At 32.4% G+C, this 13,572-nt stretch overlaps 1 protein-coding gene across 3 annotated transcripts in view; it reads right to left on the bottom strand.

Moving 5' to 3' along the window:
- LOC129952899 (cAMP-dependent protein kinase type II regulatory subunit) overlaps nucleotides 1–13,572 on the bottom strand; it is a 161,235-nt gene extending 147,663 nt beyond the window's left edge. For 2 of the 3 annotated variants that reach the window (XM_056065842.1, XM_056065841.1), the window contains exon 1: nucleotides 12,437–13,572. The gene's annotated coding sequence lies outside the window, so the exon portion shown is untranslated. The remainder of the gene's footprint in view (nucleotides 1–12,436) is intronic. The other variant, XM_056065840.1, reaches the window with a different exon arrangement.

Genomic DNA, 13,572 nt, shown 5'->3' with positions numbered 1-13,572 from the left:
ATGATGCAAAATGGCAAGGCGAGTATATCTTGCTTTAACGATAAAAGACAGCAATGGGGTGTCAAAGCAAAAACTTCCACACGGTTTTTTATTCTTCATTGTTCAATGCTGCTTACGACGGAATTTACTAATTTACTCATACTTTGTCGTTGTAGTTCCACATCCGAAGAAGAGGGATGTGAGTTTGAAAACGAATATGAAAAGCTTAGGGAAGCTATGTATTAGATAAGAGGATGCAAACAGGAGATCATTTATACAAATTAGAAATAGTGTTTGAGGAAGGACAGAGCCCTGAAGCACATCATAATTTATTATGTGGTTTTCATGCTTCAACCCATCCAATACTACTTGTATTGAACGATCCGAAAAGTGTTTTACTAATTTAATGAATGGGGTATTCATGAAGCAAGCACTTTGATTTTGAGCCCGATGATAAACCTTATTAAATGATTTTGAATATATTCCGATTCTTAGTCTTTTTCAGTGTTTTTTTCCATTTTAACTACTAAGACAGCCAAAAAACCTGATAATGGCATTTAGAACCATAATGGGCTATGGAATTAGCTCGAAAAGAGTCGGCTCCTCATAGTTGAATTTATTGCTGAAAGGGATAATACAATCTTCTCTCGATATTTTGTACATAATCTAACCTCAAGTGGAGTAGTCTAACCGATTGTTTTTCACTGCAATATGTATTAAGCGACAATGCAGCGAAATTACTCATTTCCGTAGTTTTGCTTACCATCAACAGAAAAACAATTGACGTTACATATTTAATTTCTTCTACAAATATCCTGCTGGTTATATCCTTGATATCTTTTCTGTACGTGACAAAATTGCTTTAACGATAACCTTGTTAGAAGACTTTGTATAAATCTGTAATTTTGTATATTCTTATCTAAAGTTCAAATAAGTTTATGGTCCCAAAAAGACGCATTCCAATGCAAATCTTATCTGTTGACTGCTATCTTTACGTATTTTCAACACCGTTTTTTAATTTAATTCGTTGATACTTAATTTTGTATTTATGTATATGACCTTAAATATTTTAATTTTAAAGTATTTGATTCTAAAATGTTTTAAGGTTCTGTTTTTCAAAATTAAAGAGCACTTCATCAAGTGAGCAAGGAGTCTCATTTCTGGGCATTTAAACAAGCTGAATTATTGTTTTCTCATTTGCCAGAATACTCATAAGATACTTTAGACTCCTTTACAACCATAAATAATCACTATTTGGTGCAGTTTACATACCGAAGGCTAAAGGTAAATAATTCTTGATATTTTTACGCCCCATATTATTTTGAAAAGAAAAGATTGCAACAAGAAGAAGATTTGCAAACAAATATTTTTTGAGCAAAACATTTGGTGATCGAATCATCGCAAGAAATAAACCTGTTAATTGACACCTTTGGACTACTTTTTTCAGGGACCTAAAACTCTGATCTATATTTAAAAACCAGAAGAAAATGAAGCGAGAATTCCACACACGATTACAAAATGAGACAGTTAATTGTCTCGAAAAGCTGGTGCACAATTGACAACACCGACAGAATGCCTTCAATCAACGAAGTCTTCGAGAAAACGTGCAACAAATCACTTTAAAAAATTAATTGCCATTAAATTAGTGAGATTAAAAAAGCAGAATTTATGGTAATTCCATTCAATACATAGCGTTTCATTTAAACAATTTTTTTTGCCTCAAGATTTGTATTTGCTTTTAAAAAGCATTTCTTCTTCTTTGAAAAATCGAAAATTTTAAGTTTTGTTTGAGTTCCGCATCGAACGCGAAATTCTTTACAGATAATTTTGTTTTATAACGTATTATATATAATATAATAAATTGCTGATCCATGTCATCATAATTATTTTAATATACCCAAAGACTATTTAAAATTAATTTTATATTTAAAAAAAGAAAACATATGTTGTCATATATACATACATACATATATAAACTTATCATTTTATTTTACAGGCACTTACTTTCATGCCTCTTATCACTTACTTATTTTTAATGATGCTGATAATATTGTATATACCTTCATACATGTCTACATATTCAATTAACAAGCCAAGGGTGATGCAGTATAATGTTTGGGATTAATTGCTACCGATTAACCTGCATTCATAATTAATTAGCTTGCCTTTTAAATTAATTTCTTATCTTTCAGCACCGTTAATGTTTCTACCTACACCGAGGTGTGTTTTAAATTATATGTGTAAATTCTGATTCTTATTAAAAAATTTATATACACAATATATGTAACATATGTAAAAAGAATTGAATTAAATTAAAAGCAAGTGCAAGGAATGATAATTATGGTTTTAAATTGAAAAAAAGGGTTACATTTTATAATTTTACAAAATAAAACATTAAAGTTATTCAGAACTTATACAATTTACAATCAAAATGAAATTAAGGGCAATACAATTAATTAACAACCTTTAATAAAGCTTTTTAACGTTTTCTTTAGTAGCCCAAGCAAAACCATACTTTTTAAAAGGATTAAGATGTCACCTTTAAATTTTTCTATCACAGGTTTTTGTAATTTGCCAATTTGAAAATGCTAAAGACAACCAAAAACGCGGTTTTAAAGGTTAACTTATGTAACTCAACATATCCAACAATACATTTTATGATGATACCTTTGCAAGGCACAAATCTTTGTCTTCTAGATACATTACAAATCTTTTTAGTATTTTACTTGGTTTCGGAAAATACGTTTTGGTGCCGATTTCGAACTTTGATTTCAACAATCTGCTTAAATTAAAAAAATGCTCGTTGTCAACATTATTTTTTTAATATATTTCAACAACTTCAAGTGATAAAATTATTTAGACGACAAATTTGTTACCAGAACAAAAATTACTTTTAGTTCATGTTGCATTTTGTCTGGTGAAAACTGGAGGCACATAAAATCTAACAACTTATGATAACTTATATAGTTTTTAAAAAAATTTATGAAATACTTCAAATATTTCAACTAAATATCGAGGATTGGAATACCACCACGAACGAATTCAATCAAAATAAAGCAACTTCATGAATTTATATTGCCTCAAAATGCCTTTTTTTAATTTAAAAACTTTACGTGGTAGAGTAACTTTGAAGACGAATTTGGATTCAGGCTTTGATTGCCACGAACGAAACCTTTTCGACAAGTGTTATACATTGCCAATCATAAAATACAACACAAGACTTATATCGTCCAAAGCTCTCCATTTGTGGGCTGGTGCTCCTGCAGCTTAAACCCGGTAGACAGTATTGAACGTAGAGCTTTAAAATTGATTGGCGATAATATCAACATTGGTTCCTTTATGTAGTGTTTAGTGTTTTTCTCCCTCTCTTATCTGACTGTTATCTATTAGACTCACAGTTTTTTAATCAGAATCCGAATGGCTAATTTGAGAAAGCGCTTTTCATGACAAGACTAACCCTTATGGGATTTCTCAATTGTTCGCACGAGACAGTACCCGTGAAAAATGACAGGGTTTAAACCCAAGATCTCTGGCATGACAGTTCAACCTACTAACCATCGCTCGGAAATCGCCGTAAAGTTTCTTGCTCACCTATTTTACCTTGATTTTAACAGTTTATGCTCTAGAGAAATAGCCAGTTGCATTCCTCTCCTAAAACTGTTCAACCGTAATACTAGTACTTCTAGGAATGCTCATCAGTATATATTCGATCCCAACTGGGCCGTTCTCTTAAGTTCAGAGATTCGTTTTTAGCTGTTTTTCAGGAATACAAAATGAAATTCCGACAACTCCTTCTAAACGCTCTTTTTGTCCAAACAGGACAACGCCCCCATAGCACATCCATTCAGAACAAGTGGAACTTCTGGCGACTTACTTACCGGACTTAATGTAATAGAAAACATTTGATAATGGTCATCTCGTAAACTTGATCAAGGATGCAGACAATTTGAAGACAAAGACATCTTGATTGAAAGTATTTGTGATGCCTGGTACTGAATTTAATGACTAATTTAAAAAAATTATACAATTCTATTCTAAACAGTCTTAAGGATCATATTCAAAAACGGATATAAATAATGTTATAAATAATTATCTTAAAACTATGAAATGTAAATATTTAATTAAATTTGTTGCCTTTTTTTCTAAAGTTATGCAAGTTTCAAAATTATGCAACCCAGTAAAGTACTTTTGTATACCAATGTTAAGGGTTTTTCTTGTTATTGGACTTGTGCAATCAGAAAATGTTTTCATTGAAAATATCTGTCATTGGACACACATTTCGGTTTTCAGTGGAATTATTTTTTGTTCTGAAATCTCGAAACAAAATGTTAAATAACAAAAACCAATGATAGCTATAATTTGCACCTTAAGGATGCAGTCACCGAACTCGTGAATTTTAGTTTTCAAAACTTTTCTTTGAAAGTCTAAAGGTCGTATCTTGAATAGAAGTGTTTTAAAAATCGCTCCACCTACCTATAAACGGAGTTACAGATGTTACGGAAGCTTTGAAACCAAATTATAATGATTTGAATCAAGGGAATTTCTTAAACGTTTTTAATGATATAATGAAGAAATACACAAGACAACAACGACAGTTAGGTTGCTATGGGATTTTGCTCCAAAGCACCTACACAGCAGCGGAACGATTGGTTGAAAATTTTTAATTTGGCATTAAAAAACCACAATTTCTAACCCAAAAAGCTGTACTTTTTTTAGCACTAAACCATTTTATCAATGTTTGGTATTTTTCAAAAATCGTGGTTCATTGTATAAATGTCTGCAACTTTAATAACCTTTTGAAGTTCGTGTTTCAGCTACTCATTCTGCTGGAATCATGTCAGCAGTTGGGGATCTTTTTTTCTGCAAAAATATTGAAAAAACCGACGACAGCATTTAACTCCGTTATTGTTCAATAAAACAATATAATAAATATAAAACAAAATATCTTAAATATAACTGAAAAATTTGTTTAAAAAAAAAAAAACTTCAAAACAATCAAGTACTTTCTTTTTAAAAAAATCAGTGAAAGAAAACCACGGATGACAAAAATTATTTTTTCTTTAGTCTTGATAAAAAACTACGAACCTTGAACATAGAATATTATAAAAAAATCTATAAAATTTAATAATAATAATATTTCATTTTAAACAGCAATTATTATACATTTTCCGTGACTAAGTGCTAATTTATATTAATCACGAGATTCAAGTCAAAAACTGAACATTGAACCCCCTCAATCTTGGAAGATTAGGTCTATTTCCATATTCCACTTCCACCCACAACAATATTTTAAGTTAGCTGTTAGCCTATGTTTCTATGTATTTTTGTTTCTTTTGTGCCAACAACTCACGTGCCAACTGTCTCTTAAATAAATTTTAAAATAAAAATATTAAAAAATTAAGTCATAGATAATAACGATGGAGCAGGTGATTAATTTATATTTTGTTTATATTTTACCGACGCGACGACGACCGAGTCGCGTAGTCGTCGTCTCGCGTGGTCTGTAGATGATGATGATAATAAAGTATAGTATAGGTATACAGTAAAATTTTCATCACTGAAAACATAATTTTGAGCTAATTTGATTCTTTTATTGAGGAAGAATATTTGGAATAGGTACACCTACTTTGTTTGTGCCGTGTTAGTTTTCGAAGAGGTGATTACAATTTGTATAACGGCGAAGATGAACCCAATATAGATGATGAAAGCCAACAATCCTTTCTTTCTGACTTGGACGAAGTAACGATTGACATATCTAAGCTGAAGAATACCGTGCTCTTCAAAGCAGCTGAAGATAATTGTATCTGTAAAATAATTCAGTATTGTTTATCGGAGACCCTCTAAACTACACCAACCATATAGATGAATCCATCTCCTTAATATCAATTACAAAGTCTATTCCGCAGTAATATGGGAGCGTCTAAGGCCCATCCTGGACCTTATCAGTGTGGCTTTAGACCGAAAGTCCTCAGTCTAACATTTTTTCATCGTTTTCTAGGTCAAATATGACAGACTCTACAGAGATGAACAGTATAGAGACAAAGTCTGTTGAATTACTGACATATGCTGATGACATAATCGGAAGAACTTAACGTGTTGTCAATGGGGCTTTTGTGAGAATTGAGACTGGGTCGGCAATAAGGGCAAAACGAAGTACATGCTGCCGTCAAGAAAAGACTTAAAAACCCGGCGTCTCGGTCTAAACCTTACCATCGACAGCCGTACCTTTGAGATAGTTAGGGACTTTGTCTACCTAAGCTCTTCTATGAATGCACAAAATAACACTAGCTCTTAGATCAAACGAAGAATTGCTCTTCCCAACCGCTGTTTCTTTGGGCTAAGAAAGCAATTGAGTCATAAAGCCCTTTCTGGAGGCATTGCTATATGAGACCCTCATCAACTCCGTCCTGCTATACGGTGCAGAAACATGGACTATGACAAAAGCGTATGAAAACAACCTGAGTTGTTTCGAGAGAAAAGTACTTCGTGGGATCTAGTCCCGTATGCATAAAAGGTGAGTGGAGGAGAAGATGAAACGGCGATAAACCAACGCTCCGATCCGGAAAGTCTTCGAATCCACGCCCACAGAACACCGCAGTAGGGGAAGGCCTCGAATCAAGTGGTCCCTATGAGGTAGGAATAAGTTAAGAGAAATCAACATACAATTTAAAAAAAAATGAATTTTCCCACCGTTTCAAGTCAAGAGTTTTTTTGTTAGATATAGTTAAAATAAAAAACAATGGCAACTCTATATATTTAAAATGACATATTGTAGCTTCGTTTTAATCCAAAAATCTTTTTTTTTTTTAATTTTAATATTAAAATAAGTTATAGTTGTGATGGTCGGAACTGGTTGTCTATGAAACGGCTATAAAATCAAAATTGGTGGCATGTAGGTAGGTAGCGCACTCAAAATTGTTGATGATTCAATAAAATTCTTTAATTTATTTTAATTAGATTATAAATTAAATCAAAATTAAAATAAAATTGTTGCAAAATTAAGTAGGTAGATGGGTTTTACTTGTTTGACTTTTGTTTTTTTGTGGTTTAATACATTTTTGGTAGAATATCTTTTCGTTTTTGAGAAAACGTACAAAAAATTATAAACGTGGAATTATATATTTATTTTTAAAATTTCTTTTTTAGCTAGATTCATATTTAACAATGACTGCTATATTTTTGAGAAAAGTATTTGTGTTTGACTACAACCACCTGTAAGAATCATTAACTTAAATCTTTTGGAATTTATTTCTGATAATTTAAGGTGCAAATATTTTTTGAAATTGTAGTGGCTTTTCTGGAACTGGGACGACTTTTTAGGAAAAGTTAATGATTTTCTCCATCAAGCCGAATAATATTCCATATGTACAAAAATAGCAGGGGAATTTGGTCTACTTTGGAATCTCCCTGCAAGTAAATTCCCCTCGAACTTAAATTCAATAAGCTAATTTCACCTATTTTTGAGGTGCCTATAATTAGTTACAATGTAAACATTAGTCTTTTGTGGAAAATTGAAATAGAAACAAAAACACAAACACAAACAGTACAAACACTTTTTTTTTAAAACAAACGTCTGGTGGGGTTTTCGTTCCATATCTTTAATTGAGCACAATATTTAATAATTGTATTATTTTTTTTATTTAAGATGAAATTTTTCAATTTGACTGATGCTGTTTTTTTGCTTGTTGAAAATTGAATTGTTAATATTAAGACTTTTCATTTTAGTAACAATACAATGACTTGAAGGTCACCTGAGATGGATTACGTGAATTTATCGACGACAGCCAATTATTTGGCTAATACTGTTTTCCATTTATATAATAAGTTACTTTTCTCTTTATAATGACAAAAACGTTAAACGTGTTTTGTTGGAATCATGATTCTAAGTTTCTTATGTTCGTTAAGTTTGCATTACAAATTAGGTGTCGCAACAATCCATAGAAAACCAGGGCGTAGTGACTTACAACTCTCAAGCATTCCTGTTTCTGAGTCATTTCAGAAATTAAGGGACCTACATTTTTTTCTATTTTGAAAAAGCAATTTTAATGACAAGAATTACTGGTGGCACAGGCAGGGATCGAACCCAAGATCTCTGGCCTGACAGTCTAACGAACGGGTACTACGGATCAAGTTAGAATTACCACTTTAAAATTTTAAGACACTAATAATTGGATTATTGTCATGATTTTGTCCTAAATTTGTCGTGAAAACAAAATTAGTCACTCTTGTTTTTGTTTTTTAAATTAACCCTTCGTAATGCTAGGATGACAATCATTTTAGCAGTACCGCCCATCAAAAACGAATTAAAGGACTGAGTAAGAAATTAACTGTATTGAATTTATCCCAGATAGATGGAAGACAATTTTTTTGTCGTGCACATATTTCCCAAAAAATGTCCCCTTCAAATGAAACAGTACCAAAAACGTACTATTTTTAATCAAATCTACGATCGTACGTACCTTTTTTTTTAAGCAAATACACACTTTAAAAAATATTACCAAAAACAAGCATTTTTCATTAAAGTGTAAACATTTAGTAAGTTGAGTCTTCATCTCATTTGGAAAAACACACAAGTAAATAAGTTTAACAAATTTTACTTGAAACAAATTGAAAAGAAATTGTGTCATAGTATCAGAGTGCTCTACAAACACATCAACTGAATCTCAAGGGGTTATCAAACGTACCAATGTCAAAAATAAAATAATTAGAAAGTTATTTTCAATACTCGAATAATAGTCAAATTCCCATCTGCAGCAGGATTTCACTTAACCTTATATGTGAAGTGATTCTATTGCTAAATTTGAATTTGTTATTGATAAAGGAACAATCCCTTTTATTTCTCTAAAAAAAATACTCGATTTTTCAAGTATTTGGGACCTCTTTTTGAAAGGGATCCATACATCAGCTATGCTCTGTTATTTTTCTAAATAGATTATTCACAAAGATAATGACTTATTCAGAGCAGTGAAATTTCTGACTATGGATAACTATAGTTGCTATATCAGGAAATTCTTCATATAGTATGTTTAAAACTTTAAACCGCAAAATGAATGACGAAAGAAAAGATGCCACTGCTTTAAGCTTGCGGCGATATCCATTTTTCAAAGCAAGAAACAAATTGACATAGCAACTTCAACAGCAACTTTGACAACTACTTTACCCTTTTTAGACACACTGCGAACCTTAGATTCAAATTTTTCAACACTCAAATTAAAATGTAACAAGCATCACATTTTAAAAGTGTATGACATCTTAAAAAACTGCAAGAGAATTCCTTTTCGAAGCAATTGGAAATTCTTGTTGAAATCCAAGATGTTATTCGACAGCTTACAAAGATTCAAGACATAGAATGTGAGTTGTCAATGTCTGTAAAGAAAGATGAAATTTGATGATAACAGAAAGATGGAGTTGGAGAAAGTTTAATCGCTGAAATTTATTGGAATTCAACGGCAGGAAGTTATATTTATTAATAAGGGGTTTTGATTTGTATCTTGTTTAAAGATTCTGAGGGCCTTAGAACACATGTGTATATTTTGTGTTAAATTACCCGTGTTTTTTTGGAAAATCTATCAATAGTATAGTAGGATTTTACACAATTTGATTAAAATAAAACTATATTTTTTGTACACAAACATGCAAATAAACAGACCATAATGCTTTATCTGTAAAACCAACTCCTCCACACAGGTTTTTCTTTACAAATTTTGACTCGACTCCGATCCCCGACCGGAATCGAGTGGAATCAAGCTCATTTCAACTCGATTCATATATATAAAGAATTGAGGCGAGCTTCAAGTTATTGTTATAGTCTACGAACAAAGCCTTCTTGAAGTTTTTATTTTATATCAAATTGTTTGTTTTTATAGAATCTCAATATCCAGATGTTTTCTTACCATTTTTTCTTGAAAATTGTCCATTTTATTAGTTTTGGTTAGTTTTTTTGCTGAAGTTAATTTTCACAAAACTTTCTTCTATTTGTGTTTTTTTTTTATTATTCTGACAGGTCTTCTTTCAGTTGTACCAACTTTCAACTACTACCTATTTATAGAATGTCAAAAAACATGGGTATTGATATATTCAACACAACTTAGACGAATTGAATCTATTCAATTATTCGCATGTAAAACATCTCTTATACCGTCACGAATTCTTTTTAGTTTCACTTTTTTTTAAACAAAACTTCCGACTTACTGTAGAAAAGAATTTGACACATCCAAACTTTTTAATAAAATTAAACAAAATGTATAAAGCGACAACTTAAAAGCTGTCACCCATAAACCATAACAAAAAAGTGATAGTCAATTTGATAATCACCTTACACGGAAGAAAAACATTTATTTTGATGATCAACAATCAACTATCTCCTTACGAGATTCCACCCCTGAAATTTTATTACCTACAAACACAACTAAGTGTTTTGATGTGTTTGAGCTTGAATATGAAACAAATAACGTATTTTTGAATAGATCAAAATTTGTATCATTTTTCAAACTTGGCATTTTAAATCTATTTTTGGGCAGTTCATATTTCTAAGATTTATGAGAATTTTCTAAATCCGATTGACAGAGAAAGAGAATGAAATATAAACACAATTCATTATTCAGTAGAAAATTCTTGAAAAACCGAATCATAAGAATCAATTTCTGAGAGCATAAGCTAGAAATTTGTATGAGAAATTATTTGTTTATGTTTCTGAAACTATAGAAATCCCTAAGATCTTAAAAAAAAAGCCAATTGTAGGTACTAATTCTTTTGCCCAATTCCGTTTTTAAATTTTACATATTTGTGTCTCTTAGCATGAAGAGAAACCGCAAATTCGTTGGGTTCAGAATACTTGTGGACGAACAATAATAATTTTTTTGTTAACGTTTCTCATGAAACTGTTTACACTAAACAACTAAAACATGAACTTTTCTTATCTAATCTGGTAAAGCTTTGTTGAAGGTTGAACAGAGCTTTTTTTCATATGTCAACTGGACGTTTGAAATTGAAAAAGTCGGTCATAACCATTCGATCCATTTGATTCGGACCCACTTCACAACATATTAAGTTCAGGTCGTCCATATTCGTTCAATTATACAAATTTGGAACTCGTAAATGTCCCAAGATCACTCCACAAAGTTTAATCACACACCTGTCAAATTTTTTGCAATCGTTTATGGTTTAATATTTATCCTTTTAAACTTAATCTAAATAAAAACAAATTCACGTTCATCTCAAGTTTTATTCAACTGATTTACTGAATTACGTATATGCATTACAATTACCCTAACCGTTTATAAATCAACGCAATAAACAATTTAAATTATTATTTAAAAGAAATAAAACAAAATCACAACGGATGCTGATGGTAAACATATTTCAAGAGTAATAATAGAATACCAGGGTTAATTTGAAATAACATCCAATTTGCAATTTGCGCGCGCAAATCCAATTTGAAACTTAATTTAAATAAATTTCGCCATCACCTTCACCACCACCTCCATCTTCTTGAAGCGAACCAATAATGTGTCAGAGTTGTGAAATTTTTAATTGACAAGTTTCATTCAACTAAAAATAATTCCTGGAAAACTGTATCAAAGAAAATAAAACTAACATACGCCAATTTTCTTGTTGGGAAAGCGGTTGGTTTTTTTTTAACACGAGTCAACTTTTCAATTTTTAGATTTTCATCCTGAAAAGTCAAATTGAATAAAAAAAACGACGTCAAATTGACCTATAAAACAAAATCACAACATAGGTATATTTAATAACTCTAACAAACAACAAGAATATACTCAGAATGCACGTAGATAGGTAGGTACATGGCCCACATATCCATCTATAATATTTATCTATCAAGAGCAAACTATAAAAGTCAACTCTGGTGATGAATTTATAAACCAAACTCAAACAACTCAAACAAGCTCCCCGTCATCATCGTCATGTGCAAATCTACTTAAAAACACAGTCTTCGCTTCGATCTGTCCTTCCACTTCCATTCCCCTTGCTGCTCAGACGCACAAAACTAACTCAAACTCCTTATGTTATATTGGTTTGGTATGGTACATTTAGGCTGTGAGAAGAGAATGGAGAACTTAGAAACAGGAGAACAGAGGTGAGAAGAGAGGAGGAGGCAAAGATGGTAGAAGGCTGGAAATCAGGCCTTTCCTGGCCTGGCAGGCAGTCAGGTGAAGTGAATACGAACAAGTGAGCTACGAAGGAACGTTACACATCAAACAGATACAAATCGGGCAGCAGCGTCAACATCAGCAGCAAGCCGTCCGGGGGTGGTAGAGAAGAGAAACTGTGTGTGTATATACATATGTATTTGATACAGTGCCATACCTACCCTACACAACCCACATTCAACAATTCACCAAAAATGCGTGAAACCCGGAGTACAAATACAAATATTTTGGGGTATGGAAAAGAATCATTCGGCTGTGCAAAATGAGAAATAATTTGGATAACTTACGTTTCTGTGTTCCTTTCTCAAAGATTTTCTCGGGTCTGAGTTTCTTCTAATCAATCAACACCACCAGCAGCAGTCACCACTCACCAAATACAAAAAAAGAGAACGGAATGCGGAGTGTACCTTTCAATCAAAAATAAAAACCCGAACCGAAACCGATTCGCACAACCAAACTGGGAAACTTGCTCCCAGCCGCCAGTTGTTGTAGCACGGAGCTCGAAACTAGCTCGAAAGATGCAATTTATTTTGTGTGCCACTTAGGATGCACAATGTTCACGCACTGGGACACCTTTTAGGCGACAGCGGGAGTCTGTCCGTCCGTCCGTCTCGTTACGTTCAACTCTACCAAAACGGAAAATATCAAAAATGGAAAATTCACGTAAAAGGCGCAAGGAAACGGCCACACAGCAGGCACTGGCACAACGATTTCGTTTCGATTTCGACAGCCAAGAGCCAACAGCCAACAGCTAAATCCAACACACACTTTTCACTTCTTTTTGCTTATTTAATTCCAAACCTCGTCGAAGTCGTTGTCGTTCGTCGAGGTAGTCGGTTTGTCGTCGGCGATGATGATGATAACTGGAAAATTCATGTATCGATTAAGCAAGGAGAAGCAAAAGAAGAGGAATACCTATTTTGAAAAACCTCGATCCGGGGGAGTTAGAGCAGAGTCACGCGGCGACGAGGGTGATAGTTGGTTTCTTTTTTAAGGGGGGTTGGGCGAATTCAATTTCTATTTTCTTTTTTTTTTTTATTTTTTTGGATTTTTCGTTTTGTATTTTTTTCACTTTATGGAGAGATTGAGCTGAGCTGAGACTGCAGTAGGCAGGAGCAGGAGCAGGAGTAGCAGTAGAAAAATGATATAACTTTTTATCGATTCACAGGAAACGACGATCTGTCGGATTGGTTTTTTATTTTTATTTTTTTTTTGTTTTGCTTGAATTTGGTTTGATTTGACACAAATCAGTGGATTAGAGAATTTTCGAACCAAGAGTTTGACTTTAATTTGATTGATCGAGTGATTTATGATTTTTCTTTGAGAAATTTAATGAATTTTTTCACTTTCACAAAATAACGAACAGACGTGAAGTACAAATGCGGCCGCTCTCTCGCTCGGTATCTCTACAATAAAACAACAT

The sequence above is a fragment of the Eupeodes corollae genome, chromosome 3 (assembly GCF_945859685.1).
Source record: "Eupeodes corollae chromosome 3, idEupCoro1.1, whole genome shotgun sequence".
Taxonomy (NCBI): Eukaryota; Metazoa; Arthropoda; class Insecta; order Diptera; family Syrphidae; genus Eupeodes; species Eupeodes corollae.
This window is presented reverse-complemented; position numbering and strand designations above follow the sequence as displayed.